The 16,736-nt window shown below is 44.1% G+C and overlaps 1 protein-coding gene across 3 annotated transcripts in view; it reads left to right on the top strand.

Moving 5' to 3' along the window:
- Window positions 1-16,736, top strand: part of sox2 (SRY-box transcription factor 2) — a 172,578-nt gene that overhangs the window by 97,117 nt on the left and 58,725 nt on the right. The gene's annotated exons all lie outside the window — the stretch shown is intronic.

Genomic DNA, 16,736 nt, shown 5'->3' with positions numbered 1-16,736 from the left:
GTCCTCCTCCACACCCCAAAGGCTCTACATGCCAAAGGCTCTGATGGATTCCAGTGCAGCAGGCAACATTCTGGACCGGACTCTGTGTGCAGCTCGGACTCCCTACCAGCCTGTCTCTCACCCCTTCTGTACCAAGCCCTTTGATGGATGTCCGTTGGGGTTTAGGATTGTTGGAGCATACATGTGACCGGTGGATTTAAGTGTTGGACAGCACCACGAATCCATCCAATTCCTCCATATCGACTCACCCAGCACACCTCTCATCTTAGGTTACCCCGGCTCTCCACTCACGACCCTCACTTCGCCTGGTCATGTGGTTCACTGCTGAGCTGTGGATTAACCTGACGGACTATCAGCCTGCAACCCCAGTTGATTTCACCCTGTAAATCCCTGGAGATGGAGGAAAACTTTAACCTCACCAAACTCCCACAGAATACTACAACTTGGCCATCACCTTCAATAAAAGGGAAGCCATGTCATTGACACAACTACATGATTGACCTTCCCCTGGGCACCATCCCCTTCTCCCCAAGGTCGTCTGTTCTCCCTCTCCCTTCCTGAGACCCATGCCATGAATGTTTACATCGCCTAAGTGCTACAGCGTGGCTTAATTCTATCATCCCAGTCCCCAGCCGGTGCAGGATTCTTCTTTGTCAAAAAGAAAGATGGGGGTCTTTGTCCTTGTATTGACTACCATGGACACAACCAAATCACCATTAAGAACTGGTATCCTCTCCCCTTATGGATAGCGCACTTGAAACACTCCATTGGGCCCAGATATTCACCAAACTGGATCTACAGAGTGTGTACAACCTGATCTGCATCTCCAGGGGGATAGTGGAAGACAGCGTTCGTAACTCCCACTGGCCCCTATAAACCCTTGATGATGTCTTTCAGACTTTCCAACAGTCTAGCTCCAAGCCTTCATCAGTAAGATCCTCTGAGACACGCTACATAGGTATGTGTTCATCTATCCCGACAACATTCTCATCTTCTCCAAGGACCTCCAAGACCATGTCCATTCAGCTTCTCCTCAGAAACTATCTGTACTGCAAGTTTGTGAAATACCAGTTCCACACCACGGTCATTTTCTTCCTGTGTTATGTCCTTTCACCCCTAGGCATGACCATAGACCCAGAGAAAGTGAGCACCCCGACTGCAATCCCTCAAACAACTACAGTGCTTCTTGAGCTTCTCCAGCTTCTACCACCATTTCATCAGGAACTACAGCCAAATCGCTGCTCCTCTCGCCTCCCTCACCAAATCACCTACCTTACGGATAACCTGGTCTGCTGCGCTGGACTATGCTTTCGAGGAACTCGAGATACTTCACTACATTCCCATTCTCTGTGATCCAAAACCCTCTGGACCTTTTGTGATAGATGTGCACACACCTGACATGGGCTCTGGGGTCATCCCCCCCCCCCCCCCCCCCCCCAGTGAGGACTGGATGGGAAGATACACCTTTGTGTCTTCTTCTTGCACAAGTCCAACTCTACAAAACATTGTTATGGAGTAGGGGATAGGGAGCTACTCGCCTCTAAATGGGCTTTGGATGAATGGAGACATTGGCTGATGGGAAACTCCAAGCCCTTCCTGACCTGGACTGACCGCCAGAACCTCAAATCCATATAACAGACTCATCAACTCAGTCCACGCCAGGCTTGATGGGCCCTTTTCTTTGGAAAAATTCAACTTCACCGTCTCCTACCAATCCAGGTACAAGAACACAAAGCAGACGCCCTGTTGTGACAGTTGGACCCAGATGAACTAGAAATAGACCCTCAGCCCGTCGATTCCATACTCGCAGATCCTCACCCCAATCGTTTGAGATCTTGAGAATGAGATCCACCAGGCTCTACAGCACAAGCCTGCTCCAGCTGCCACACCTAACATCATGTACGTGTTGGCAGCCATGTGCTCTGAGGTTCTCCAAGGCAGCTCAATTCATTGCCCTTCTGTCAGCCACTGATTATGCAGATCTGTTTCCCCAGCATGCAGTCCACCTCCATGGCTTCTCTCAGGATATTGTGTTGGACCGGGGCCCATAGTTTGTCTCCTGCTTCTGGCAAGCCTTCTGTTCCCTCCTCCGCACCTCAGTGAATTTGACCTCTGGCTATCTTCCGCAAACCAGTGGTCAGTCAGAAAGAGCCAATCAGCAAGTGGAGAGGTTTCTGCAATGCTTTGCCACCTCTAACCCTTCCAAATGGAAGAACTATGTGCTCTGGGCTGAAGTATCATACAATCTGAACACCTCCTCTGCCACGGGGATGTCACCCTTTGAAGTGCTTCATTGTTGTCAACCCCCATTGTTCTCCATGGAAAAGCCAACAGTGGAGGACCCGTCCACCAGGGCCCTCGTTTGCTGCTGCCAGAATGCTTGAAGGAGAACATAGAGAGCCATCCCAGCTGCCAACCATGTCAACTGCTGACAAACCAACCGTCAGCTGCAGCTAGCCAGAATACTCTAGCCTGGGGACCATGTCTAGCTGTCCACCCAAGATCTGCCCCTGTGCACCAACTCCCACAAACTCAGCCCCAGTTCATTGGTCCCTTCAAGATAACCCATCGCAAAAATCTAGTCACTTACCAGCTGCAGCTACCACCATCTTTCAGGATCACATCTACCTCCCATGCATCCTACTTCAAGCCCATTAACCATGGACCACTCAACCCACCTGAGCCTGGACCTCTGGACCTTGGGGTGGTGGGAGAGGTCTAGTGTGCACGGTGTGCCAGTTGATGGAGTCACATTGCCACGGAGGGGTGTGCAGCTCCTGGTCAACTAGGAAGGGTACAAGCCAGGGGAGAGGTCTTGGATGCCATCCAATTTCAGCTTGGATCCATTATTCATCGAGGTGCTCCAGTGGATTCATCCGGATTGTCTTGGGCTGCTGGGTGCCTGTGGTGGGAAGGGGGGGTTCCTGTCAGGCCTGCACAGGCAGGCACCTCCCAGACTCCACCCAGCTGAAAGGAGTCACCAGCCTCTTGTTACCAACTCATCACCTGCATCTTACTTAAACCCAGCTCTCATCCACAGTCCTTGTTCACCGATCAAACCAGCCAGCCTCAGCAAGTTGCCCTGGGCCTTTAGTTACCCAGCCGTCTATCATGTTTTTTAGCTGTCCTCTCTTGTTTTTGTGGCTCCTTGTGGTTTGTTATTTTGCAGCCTATTATTAAAGTTACCATTCATCACTGAATCATCTCCTTTGCTCTGCTTTCGTGTCAAGTCTCCTCTACATTTCCTGACATTTCCAAGAACCAAGCAGTCACTTTCTGAGCTGACACAGAATTTGAGTGATGTCAATGAAGCGTATTTTGATGAAGGAGAAGATTAAATTACTTTGTGTTCTGCTTTAATTATCTTAATTTTATTTTGTGCTTTTAGGTGTTTTTACTTTATTTAGTTTATCTTTAATATCTTTTAACAATTTTTTTAAAATTACTTTCTTCAGTTTAAGAGTTTTAAGACTTTACTGAAAACGATTAAAAATTCTTCAAAGCATTTAAATTTGGTTGTAGGGCTTTGCTGGCTGTAAAAGATTTCCAGGGATTTGGAAGTAGAACTTCCTAAGTGTGTTGCTGGAATGCAGCTGCCATTCCCCCAGTTTTACTGGGGTCCCAGATGCAGCACAATCTGCATCCAGGCCAGGTAAATCCAGTCATGGGACACCATGGGCAGTGATTCAGGAGGGATAAAATAGAGCTAGCCCAAGGTCTGTGACCTTGTGCAAGGCCCACAGAATGCCAGATGTATATTAGAGTCTGAACGGGTATAGAGGCAGGATGCTGCTAGGCTTGATGGAATAAGAGGTGCGAAAGTGGAAGGCAAAACTGGGAAGGTGATGGGTCAAGCAGAGAAAGAAGGATCCATTGTCCTGTAAATGGCGATGGGAAGACCACTATCACCTGTTCAAAACTGAAAGTAAACTTGGTATCAAAGCATGTACATCACACACAAACTTGAGATTCATTTTCTTGAAGGGACCCATCGGAGAACAAAGAAATACAATGGAATCCACCAAAAAGACGGACAAACATCCAATGTGTAAAAGAGGACAAATCATGCAAATAAAAAAAAAAGTAAACAAATAATACTGTAATGTAAGCTGCAGAGTCCCTGAAAGTTGAGTCCACAAATGCGGAGACAGTTCTGCACCAAAACAAGTGAGGCTGGTCCAGGAACTGGCTTGTTGGTCTGAACTGTTGAAATAGTGTTTCTGATTTCAAATTAAGACCATGTTGAGTAAAAGGTTATATAGTGAGTGCATTATGGATAAAATTGACAACTCTGTTGTTTGACAAAGGATTAGCTTTTTCCCTTTGAGTTCCTCCCAGGAATAATATGATCATTCATTCTCCATGAATCCTAAAGGGTAACACCTAGACGGAAAAAGGAATTGCTCATTTTACAACTTTCTCTGTGAAGTTCCTCTAGTATTGTTAGAGATGACCACTAATTTCAGGGAAATTCCAAGCAAGTTTGTGTCATGATTTAAAAAAGAGAAAAGTGTACTAATTGCAGCAATAAATGGACATAAATTAAAATAAATGTATTGTTGGAGCAGAAACGAATGGAAATTCAATGCTCTAGGTCAGAATATTATTTGTTGCCAATGAAAAGGCTTTTGTAAAAGACTTGAGCTGTTTTAAAGAGTTAAATGGCAATTGGTTTCACTTTATTTTTTTGTTAACTTCAGAAAACAATAGATGTTCATGAAAAAATTGCACCTTATTGTATATACCTTTCATCCTACAAGCAAACCAGATGTCATAACACAGTCATAAATTTGTTACTTATAAATTATTTAGTTTAGTCTGCTTGTTGGAAGAGTATCATATCCAACTGTTCCCTGGATGTGTAACATTTATTAATGATTCATTACAATGAATTATATCATTTATATTTTAATAATGGTGTTGGCTGGGTTTTCTGTAAAGCCTAGTTGGTTTTGACCTCAGGCTTTTTGAACTATTTATAGTTAGTATAATTGAATTAATGCATAATAGGGTAGTAAAATATTAATTCACGAAAATGTGCTAAAATATCACTGTGCTGAGAACTTGTGTCGGTTTGCATACGTGCTGGAGGAAGATTGGCACATCCTGTTCAAGACTTCATTGCCTGTAATGATTCGATACGTAATGTCCACAGTTGTTGCAAGCAATAACCAAACATTTTTGAAGGAATTTTTTGGAATCAAATCTGCACTGTTTGATATGTCAACAAGAAATGTGCTTGTGCAGATTCAGAACAAAATAGTACCATCCAGTTAAAAATTAGTTTAACTAGAACAGAGCAATTTTTCTATACACCCATCTCCCATTGGGAATTTCACTCTGACTTTTAGTGGGATTTTCATTCACCCTGGAACTTGTTTTCCAGCATACAATGTCATGGTAATGCAATATTTATCCGTACAGAGTTTCAACTTCACTTTTGTGTAAATTGGTAGACCATACATAAAGCCACCTGTGCTTTTTTAACTAATGCTTTTTCCTCTGAAATGTGTTATTTAAAACACCAGCTCTCAAACTGCATGACTTGTCTCTGAGGAGATCAGTGACTTTTAACCACTCTTGTGTTTTGAGGATCAACACCTCATATATTTTCTAGATACCCTCCAAAGTTAATTCCTCTAATTTCCAGTAATTTCTCCCCCTCCCCGTTCTTTGTGTTTCCATTCTGGCTCCCCTCTTACACCTTCTCACCTTTTTTCTGGTGCCCTTCTCCATTCTCCCATGGCCCTCCCTCCCTTCCTATCAGATTCCTTCTTGTTCAGCCCTTTATCTTTTCCACCTATCAGCTCCTGGCTTCTCGCTTTATTCCCCCTCCCCCACCAACTAACCCACCTTCCCCCTCTCCTGGTTTCACCCATCACCTGCCACCTTGTACTCCTTTCCCTCCCCCTCCCCCACCTTATTCTGGTTTCCCTTCCAGTCCTGATGAAAGATGTTGAATGTTTAATCCCCTCCATAGATGCTGCCTGACCCGTTGAGTTCCTCCAGCACCCTGCTTGTGTTGCTCTGGATTTCCAGCACTGGAATCTCTTGTGGTAGTGACTCTTCGTGATTTTGCTTGTGGCTTGACTGCATTTCTTATTTAAAGTCAAAGTCACAGCAGTTCTCAATTTCTGGCCTCAGGATTGATCCAGGCTGTTGATACGCTGCTGAACTTTGCCATGTTTCACAGTTCGTTGCTCACTGCTGCAAAAGGGAGGTTACCCAACTCCAAACTAAAGGAGAACAGACTCTATTTTTCCTTCAGCACATCGGAGCAGCAGCACTGAATTCTAGTGAAGCCATGTTGTGGTAATTTGCAACAAATCAGTAGAGGATGTTGTACCGCAACCAAGAAAGCAAAGACCATAAGACAATGATGTAGGAGCGGAACTAGGCCTTCCTGTTACAATGACGTTACACAGGCAAATCCAGCTATTGTGTTCTATGAACAAGGCAACTGAAGGTCTTGCTCTTTGCACTTTCACAAATAATACCAGAGCAACCACTAAGAAATTCTAACACATTAGGAAGATTGCTGTATCTCTAAAAAAGCCTTGCTGTGACATCAGCTGCACGTCATGGGTATACGTATGTGGGGTAAAGTGTCTGGAAAAAGTAAGGGAAACAAAAGAGTTGACAATGGTCAGATTCCACCTGGACTAGTGCAGTCAGCTTTGTGTTGTGTACTTTTTTCAAATGTCTATTCATCTGAAGGGGGAGTGCAGCAGTGACTCAGCAGAACTGAGAGTAGTCTTTGAGACTTCAATAACTGCATTTGTATTTTCCTGTGCGTGGCAGCACTTTAAAGGGCAATTGAATTAAGCACTGAAACTGTTCCTTCATGGCTTCAGACCTGAGTATAAGTGAGAAGAAAATTAAAGCTCAGCTACTTCAAAGAAAAAAGAGTACTTGAAGTACATGAAAATCTGGAATGTCTTCCATCAAAATGGTCAACTGCAAGTTTAAAGAACGACATTGTTAACACTCTCAATGAACAATGGATTTAGGCCCCAAGATTCCTCTGTATCTCAATGCTATTAAGGGACCTACCATTAACCGTACACTTTCTCTTTTCATATGTGATGCACCATCAATAACTCTTGGAGACATGAGGTGAGATATAGGCTTTTATTGGCTGGAAGAAAGAACAAGCAGCAATTGGCCACCACACTACATCCTGGAGACTGAGGCTGGGGCTCAGTCTCCAATTGCCTCTATATAGGGGTCTGTGGGAGGAGCCACAGGAGCAGTCAGCAGGGGGCGTGTCCAGACAGGTATATGTAGTTCACCACAATATGACAAAGTGCCACCACTCACACTACCCAGATTATACTCGATCAGCCACTTCTCTGACAATATCAGTAACTGATCTATATGCCATTGTATTCTTTGATTGTCCACACCTCCACCAATCTTGCTAATCCACCAATTTACATTTTCATCCAATTCATTAACATATAACCACAAACAACCCAGTACCTATCCTTGTGGAACACCATGGGACATGGACCTCCAACCAGAATAACAGCCCCTGTCGTTACTCTCTATCTTTTGTGGGAAAGCCAGTTCTGAATCCAGACTTGCAATTCACTCTGGATCCCATGCACCTTTTATCTTCTGAATCAATCTACCATGAAGGTCCTTACTAAATATCTTCATAAAGTCCATGTAGATAATGTCCACTGCTTTCCCCTCATCAAGCACCTTTGTCACTCCCCCCCCCCCCAAAAAAAAACACAATCCAGTTAGTAAGGCATGACTTGCCCTGCACAAAGCCTTCCTGACTGTCCTTAAGCAAGCTATGCATTTCTGAATGCACATAAATCCTCTTCCAGTACCTTCCTTGCCACTGATGTGAGACTCACTGGCCTATAATTACCCGGATTTTTCTTATTTCCCTCCTTGAACAACGGTGGAACAGTTGCTACTCCTCAGTCCTCCAGGACTTTGCCTTTTGCTAGTGAGGTCACAAAGAACTCTGAAAGCCTGCAAATACGACATTGCTATTCCTTGTTCTACCTCAGTCCACTGTGCATTGATTTGATATGAAAGGTATGCCGGACAAGTTTTTCACTGTATCTAGGTACGTGTGAAGAAATAAAATTTAATTGCAATCTAATTCCAGCAATCTCCTCACTTGCTTCTTTCAGTGTTCTGGGATATATGCCATCAGGCCCTGCGGATTTATTCACCTCAATGCTTCTCAGAAGACCCAGCACAATCTCCTCCTTAATCTCAAAATGCCCCTGCACATTAACACGCCTCATCTATTTTCACTATCCATCAAATCCTTCTCCTTGGTAAATACTGATGCAAAGTATTCATTTAGTATCTTTGTCACTTACTGACTACAAGCACAAATTCTTTCCTTTATCCCTGAGTGGACCTACCTTCTCCTTGGTAATTTCCTTTTCTGAATAGTGTAAAATGTCTAAGAATTCTCCTTGATCTTGTTCAGCAATGATATATCACGGCCCCTGTTGGCCTTCCTAATCACTTGCTTGAGCACTTCCCTGCTATATATTCCACACATTCCACAGTATGATTTTTAACTTTTTAAGTATGTTTTCTTTTTCTTTTGGACTAAGTTTAGGACCTCTTGGGGTGTCATCCTTGCTCTACCATCCTTGTCTTTGCTCTTTACCAAAATGTGCTAATCCTGAATTCTAATCAGCTGCTCTTTAAACAACTCCTATATATCAGACATGAACTTGTCTCATAGCAACTACTTCCAATCAAAGCCCCTTAGTTCCTGTCTTATCCTGTTGTAATTTGTCTCCACCAAGTTATATTTAGTTTCTTTTTAGTTGATAAAAAAACTTATCCATAGTAGTATTTTCTCGCTTCACCCGAACAACAAAGGATCACGACTCTATTTCCATATCCGTGGATCGCAATAATTCACAGATTTTTCCTGAGTTTATCCTGTTGGGTACGACTCCACTAGTTACATGTACTAATATGACAGCAGCATTGGGACAAGACTGAAGAATGGACAGATGAAAACTAGGCTTAATTTGTTTCAACTGTAATGCTGGCATAAATTAAATGACCTTTGTGTGATCGAGAGAGGGCAATAGGTCATTATTTGTTTACTTTTACTATGCGTCTTACTGTGACTCACTGGGTTTTTGCCTACTGTGTGGCTTGGTTTTCAAAGAACTTAGGAACTTTGTGCTGTTTCTGCTTCCCCCTCATTTACATGTGGCCTTACTGCCACTCCACAGCATGCCCGTACTTGGTAAAACAACAACAGCTTTGTGTGGGGGTAATTTGGGTTAGTGCACCTGTGGTCAAACAGAGAGCTTCGAGCACTGTTGCCCAAAAACCTATCTTACGCTGCAAGCAATTTAAAATTAAAAAAAAATGTGAGTGAAAGATATTCCTTTCCAAAAAGCACTCACAAAATGCCTGCAGATTTCAAAGGGTTATTGGATGTAGTAATTGACAAGACGCAAGAACCAGATTACCATTTCCTGTTTTGCCATCTAAAAGGTAGTAAGTTTAAGAACACAAGCACTTTCTGCGTGCTCGTTGGCTCAGGCTTCTCAAATTCTGCCCTGTTTGCTTAGCAATGTTCTATTCTATGGTAGTTGTTAGGGGTAACCAGAGCAGCAGATTGCCAAATTGTTTAAACCAGGAAATCGTCTCTTTTCATTAATTCCCATAATGCCCTAAAAAAACTAACAAGCATTCTGCCTGACTAGGTTTCTGATCCTATAATTAGATATACAACTTTACCTTAATACCCTTCAAACATTTGCTGTGAAACTGATTTCAAAATAAGGTTATTTCCTTCTGATTTTAAAGCTGCTGCTAATAATGAGCTTGTAATGTAGCAGAGACATAAAATGAATCAAGCTCTATATCTTCATACTGGGAAAAAAAATAGAAATTCACTGTCATTATTTTCACTTGAATTCCATTTCAATAAGTAAAGTAGAACTTTCTTGGAAACCAGATTGTACATGAATATATAGTTGTTTAAACAAATATGAATGCAAATAAAGGTAAATTGCTTAGTGCAAGTACACAGTAATTTAACAGGTTATGTTGCATGATATTAAACATGGAACCATTTCACGGAAAAGCAAACCAAACACTTTACACCTAATACCTTACAGCTGTACCTAATGTGCTTAAACTAATATTGTTTCTTGCTTTATTGGATTTTAGGTCTGTGTGTTGGGAGTTAAAACTTTTATACCAAAAAAGATGTAATGAGTTTTCTTTACTTTTTTGGAATGACAAACTGATGTGCAAAAGACACATTGTTCATTTGATATGAAGTGCTGCAGGAAGACTGGAGTCTATCTGCCTTTCCTAATTCAGTTCAAGATGTTATCAGATGTGACAGTTTCAGCTGAAAAAAGATTGTTTGTTTCAGAACTAATTTGCAGGAACTCGGAATGCATGCATCACTTCTTATGAGTACAGAGAATGCCAGTTTAGAGGCAAAGACAAAGTTCCAGTTTTGATGTTTAATTCAACCAGTGATATAGTTCTTGCTTTCTGGTTGTGTGCTTGCATGTTGTTGGGTATGGACAGCTCTGTTTTCGTCCTGCCTACATTCATAATGCTATAGAAGGAGGGGTTGCTATCTCAGCTGGTAGGAGGCAGTGCAAGCTTATTTTCCCCTGCCATGTGCTTACTTACTCTGCTGATACCGTTGTGACCCTTGGCATGATGTAAGTCAGTCTGATACCACAATAAAGCCAAGTATCCTTCCCAAGAAGAAGCAGTCTCACTCCATTTCAGAGGTAAGGATGGATTATCAACACTTGACCCCCAGATCATTACAAAACCTCTTTCCTTTTCTCTAACGCTGTTTCTTTCTGAAATTGAGTACAACTCAATTCCTACACCGAATGAATATTTAATTTGAAGGTGTTTGTGCTGCTTTTATATAGTAAGATTATTTTGTAACAAATCTGCACAAAATTGCTTGTTCAGAATTGGAAGAAAAAGTAGGAGCCGTTGATCCGGACTGACCTTAGCAGCAATTTTATTTTATCACATATTGGACAACATTAATCTCAAAATATAAAAATACACTGAAAAGCAGTTCATAACATGTATTTTATTTTAACCTTTTCATATTTTTTGGCAAACCCAAAATGCTTCACCACTGCAAAGTTGCTTAAGTTGGTCTAATTCCTTATTGTCAAGTAGGTAATAGCTCGTTAATTTTCCAGTTCTTAACCTGCAATCACTGCAATCTTTTCTCCTGTTAAGTCCTTATCCAATTCCTTTATTGAAAGCTGTGACTAAATGTACTTCAGGTGGTGTGTCTTAAAGTTAGAATTCTTGGCTGCACGAAATGCTTCTCCTTTTTATCATTTATTCCTTTGCAAAGCAATGTGAATCTGAGTTCTTTGACAAGGACTCTCCTACCCCCACCAATGACCCCTTCTCCCGTCTTCAACCTTCCTCCTCTTTATGGACATCCTGCTCTGGTCTTCTGCCTGCTCTGGATCTCTTTATTGCTAATTGCCGACGGGACATCAACCGTCTTGACTTCACCACACCCTGTTCCAATTCCAACCTCACTCCTTCTGAACGCTCTGCTCTCCGCTCCCTCCGCACCAATCCCAACCTTACTATAAAACCTGCTGATAAGGGGGGAGCTGTTGTTGTCTGGTGTACTGACCTCTACCTGGTCGAGGCACAGTGACAACTCTCTGATACCTCCTCTTATTTACCCCTTGATCATGACCCCACTAAGGAGCACCAGGCCACTGTCTCCTATACCATCACCAACATTATCAGCTCTGGGGATCTCCCATCCACTGCCACCAACCTCATAGTTCCCACACCCTGCACTTCCCGTTTCTACCTCCTACCCAAGATCCACAAACCTGTCTGTCCAGGTAGACCCATTGTCTCAGCTTGCTCCTGCCCCACCAAACTCATTTCTGCATACCTTGACACTGTTTTATCCCCCCTTGTTCAATCCCTTCCCACCTATGTTCGTGACACTTCTCATGGTTTGAATTTTTTCAATGATTTTAAGTTCCCTGGCCCCCACCGTCTTATTTTCACCATGGACGTCCAGTCCCTATATACCTCCATCCCCCACCAGGAAGGTCTCGAAGCTCTTCGCTTTTTTTGGATTCCAGACCTAACCAGTTCCCCTCTACCACCACTCTCCTCTGTCTAGTGGAATTAGTTCTTACTCTCAACAATTTCTCCTTTGGCTCCTCCCACTTCCTCCAAACCAAGGGTGTAGCCATGGGCACCTGTATGGGTCCCAGTTATGCCTGCCTTTTTGTTGGCTTTGTGGAACAGTCCATGTTCTAAGTCTATACCGGTATCCATCCCCCTCTTTTCCTTCGCTACATCGACGTCTGCATTGGCGCTGCCTCCTGCACGCATGCTGAGCTCGTTGACTTCATTAACTTTGCCTCCAAGTTTCACCCTGCCCTCAAATTTACCTGGTCCATTTCCGACACCTCCCTCCCCTTTCTTGATCTTTCTGTCTCCATCTCTGGAGACGGCCTATCTACTGATATCTATTATAAGCCTACAGACTCTCACAGCTACCTGGACTATTCCTCTTCCCACCCTGTCTCTTGCAAAAATGCTATCCCCTTCTCACAATTCCTCCGTCTCTGCCACATCTGCTCTCAGGATGAGGCTTTTCATTCCAGGACGAAGGAGATATCTTTTTTTAAACAAAGGGGCTTCCCTTCGTCCACCATCAACTCTGATCTCAAATGCATCTCTCCCATTTCCCGCACATCTGCCCTCACCCCATCCACCCGCCACCCCACTCGGGATAGGGTTCCCCTTGTCCTTACCTACCACCCCACCAGCCTCCAGGTCCAACGTATAATTCTCCGTAACTTCCGCCACCTCCAACGGGATCCCACTACCAAACACATTTCCCCCCCCCCCCCCCTTTCTGCTTTTCGCAGGGATTGCTTCCTACGCGACTCCCTTGTCCACTCGTCCCCCCCATCCCTTCCCACCAATCTCCCTCCTGGCACTTATCCTTGTAAACGGAACAAGTGCTACACCTGCCCTTACACTTCCTCCCTCACCACCATTCAGGGCCCCAGACAGTCCTTCCAGGTGAGGCGACACTTCACCTGTGAGTCGGCTGGTGTGGTATACTGCGTCCAGTGCTCCCAGTGTGGCCTTTTATATATTGGTGAGACCCGACGCAGACTGGGAGACCGTTTCACTGAACACCTACGCTCGGTCCGCCAGAAAAAGCAGGATCTCCCAGTGGCCATACATTTTAATTCCACATCCCATTCCCATTCTGATATGTCTATCCATGGCCTCCTCTACTGTCAAAATGAATCCAAACTCAGGTTGGAGGAACAACACCTTGTATACCGGCTGGGTAGCCTCCAACCTGATGGCATGAACATTGACTTCTCTAACTTCCGTTAATGCCCCTCCTCCCCTTCTTACCCCATCCCTGACATATTTAGTTGTTTGCCTGTTCTCCATCTCCCTCTGGTGCTCTCCCATCCCCCCCTGTCTTTCTCCTGCGGCCTCCCATCCCATGATCCTTTCCTTTCTCCAGCTCTGTATCACTTTCGCCAATTACCTTTCCAGCCCTTAGCTTCATCCCACCCCCTCCGGTCTTCTATCATTTTGCATTTCCGCCTCCCCCCACTACTTTCAAATCTCTTAGTATCTTTCTTTTCAGTTAGTCCTGATGAAGGGTCTTGGCCTGAAACATCGACAGTGCTTCTCCCTATAGATGTTGCCTGGCCTGCTGTGTTCCACCAGCATTTTGTGTGTGTTGTTTGAATTTCCAGCATCTGCAGATTTCCTTGTGTGTGAATCTCTGTTCTCTGTTTCTTGATTCTTCAGCCAAGGGAACAGTTTCCCTTTATTTGCTTTGTTTGGACTTCATCATGGTCTTGAACTTCTTCATCAAATCTCCTCACAACCTTCTCTGCTCTGAGGACAGCTACTAGTTCTTCAGTCTACTCATTGATGCTCCCCATCCAGGAGCAATCCCAGTAAATCTCTTCTGTACTAACTCTAGTACTTTCATGTCTGTCTTGAAGTATGATGACCACAAATGCATGTTACTTCACTGTGACTGAACCTGTGCTTTATAGGGATTCAATATATTTTTCTTGTTATATTTCATGCTGCTATTTTAATTTCTGTGATCCTTTCTGCCATTTTTTCTCCGCTTCCTCAACCTGTCCTGCCAAATACATGAATACCCACAGATTGTTGGGTCAATGTACCCTCTTTAAAAATTAACCTTTTAGATGAAATTCTCTCTTCTCATTCACATGTCCGTTCAATCTAATGATGTCTGTGTCCTCATAGAATCTTCATTATTTAATTCTTGTGTCATCTGAAAACTGAAATCATGGTCTGGACACCAAGGTCATCGACATATGTGAAGGAAACAGCAGTCCTAATCTTGATCAAATATGTAGTACTTCAGTCCTCTGGCACATCTCATTGACCAAGGGGGATCTGAAGATCATAGCCAGTAATATGCAAAGTTAATTCCTATCTTTCTCAGCATGCAGGCTGCATTCCATTTAGTTTCGGTGACTTGCCTATACAATCCTTGTTACTGGGTATTCACATCGAGCCTCTTTATGCCCTTTCCCTCCGTATATTGATTGCCTATATCGTCCCTAATCAACTCCTTCCTTCCTCTTACTATCTATTAGCTATCTATGTTCTTGTAAAAGGGAATCATAAAGACTTCACTGATAACTGCTCATCCACTTCCATAATCTAGCTTTGATAAGATCATTGTGAGCTATCACCTTGACCATCTATAAACCTGACTGAGAGCACTCTCCCACGTTGCTGGTGGGAAGGGCATCTCGGTGTTTAGATCTCCCACGTTGCTGGTGGGAAGGGCATCTCGGTGTTTAGATCTCCCACGTTGCTGGTGGGAAGGGCATTTCAGTATTTAGATCTAGGTTAGTGGTCACCAACCTTTTTAAGCCCAAGATCCCCTACCTCAGCCTTACTGAAAGGCAAGATCGACTCCAAATCGATTAGTTACATGCATGCGCACCAGGGCAGAAAAGACCACAACCTGGAAGTAGAAATAATGTATGAACACCAGGGGTGACCACCTTTTTTTTGCACCATGGACCGGTTTAATATTGACAATATTCTTGTGGACCGGCCGACAGGGGTGGGTGTTAAACACAACCGGAATACAGCGATACTTGAATCAGGTTCCTTATGTCCAGTCTATTCCGTAATTTAGTTGACGTGGCTCTCAGCTGCTGTCCCGCTTGCTCACGTTTTTTTCCGCTGGAAAAAAACTCAACGGGTTTATCTTTAAGTGCCGGGTGCTTGGACTCAGGGTACCGAAGCAGTTTTGAGGACTTCATTGCCTCATTAGACAGCCTCCGGGCCCGAACTCCAGCCTCCCGCTCACCTGCCGCCAGACGCCTTGGCCAGGTGCGGCTGGTCGTGGGTGGGGTGAGAGGACAAGGTCAGGGCCGGGACCACGGCGGTCGCAGTCCGGACAGAGTGACCGACCGAGCGAGGAGTGCGACAGGATGCCCGCCCACCCCCCTTGTAGGATCTATCGACCGAATAAAGTTTGTTTCAGTAGATCGCAGCGAGGTAGCTGCTCTGCTGCTTATGAAACCCTGAGCCCGAATGAGGTCACCGGGTTCCCCACGAACATTCGGTGTGCTAAACAGGTTTAGAGGTGGCGCCCATCTGTCTGAACTCCAGGCCAGTAGCAACGGCACTTCCCACCGGCCAGTTACCCGAGGCCAACCAGTGACCTTGCGTGGGTAATGACCTCACATGGGTTCAAGTTCAACAGTGGGCTTGACAGGGAATGAGGAAAGGTGTAGCTAACTCATATCGTTTCCTTGCGGCCCAGTGGTTGGGGACACTAAATTAAACTGTAGTGCGTGGCGGGGGAGCTACACGCATGCACACTGGGCAGAAAGAACGGAACTGAAACCCTGCAACCTGGAAACAATCTCTCAACAGTATTTGTGTATTTTTCTTTTTTTTCGGGATCTACTGGGAAAGTCTCAAAGATCAACTAGTCGATTGCGATCGACAGGTTGGCGACCACTAATCTAGGGCAAATGATTCTATCCTAGATAGTTTATAGCTTAGACAGGAGTTTGCAGGTATCTCCTTGGTATACTTGGCAGGAGTGACTTCATTTGGAAATGCTGCTGTTGAAGAATTGTTGAGATTGGTACAGTACATCTCATAGTAGTGACCACAGCCATGGTGGGTTGGTGGTGGAGGGAGTGAATGTTTCAGAAGTTGATTCAGGTACCTTTTCCTGGATAGTGCTGAATATTTTTGAAAATGGTCTTTACAACTGAAGAATATTCCATCACATATATTTACAAACTGTAGGAAGGCTTTGGGGTATCTGGAAGTGAATCACTGCGGAAGCACAACTTCACCTGCCATTGTAACCACAATAGTTATGTCTCTGGTTTATTTGAGATCTTGGTCAAGGTGAATGATGGGAGATTAAGAATGGCTGTCTGGCAGGAAGCAAAGAGTTGGAATTGGAGCCTGTTCTGGTTGGCTTCAGGTGACTCGTGGTGTTCTGCGGGGGTTGGTATTGGGATCGATTCTTTTCACATTGTCAACAATTTGGATGACGCAATTGATGGTTTTGTGGCCAACTTTGCAGATGATACAAAGATAAGTGGAAAGACAGGTAGTGTTGAGGAAGCTGGGAGTCTGCAGAAAGACTTTGACAGATTTGGAGAATGAGCAAAATAGCTAATGGAATA

Source organism: Hemitrygon akajei, chromosome 3, assembly GCF_048418815.1.
Source record: "Hemitrygon akajei chromosome 3, sHemAka1.3, whole genome shotgun sequence".
Classification (NCBI taxonomy): domain Eukaryota; kingdom Metazoa; phylum Chordata; class Chondrichthyes; order Myliobatiformes; family Dasyatidae; genus Hemitrygon; species Hemitrygon akajei.
This window is presented reverse-complemented; position numbering and strand designations above follow the sequence as displayed.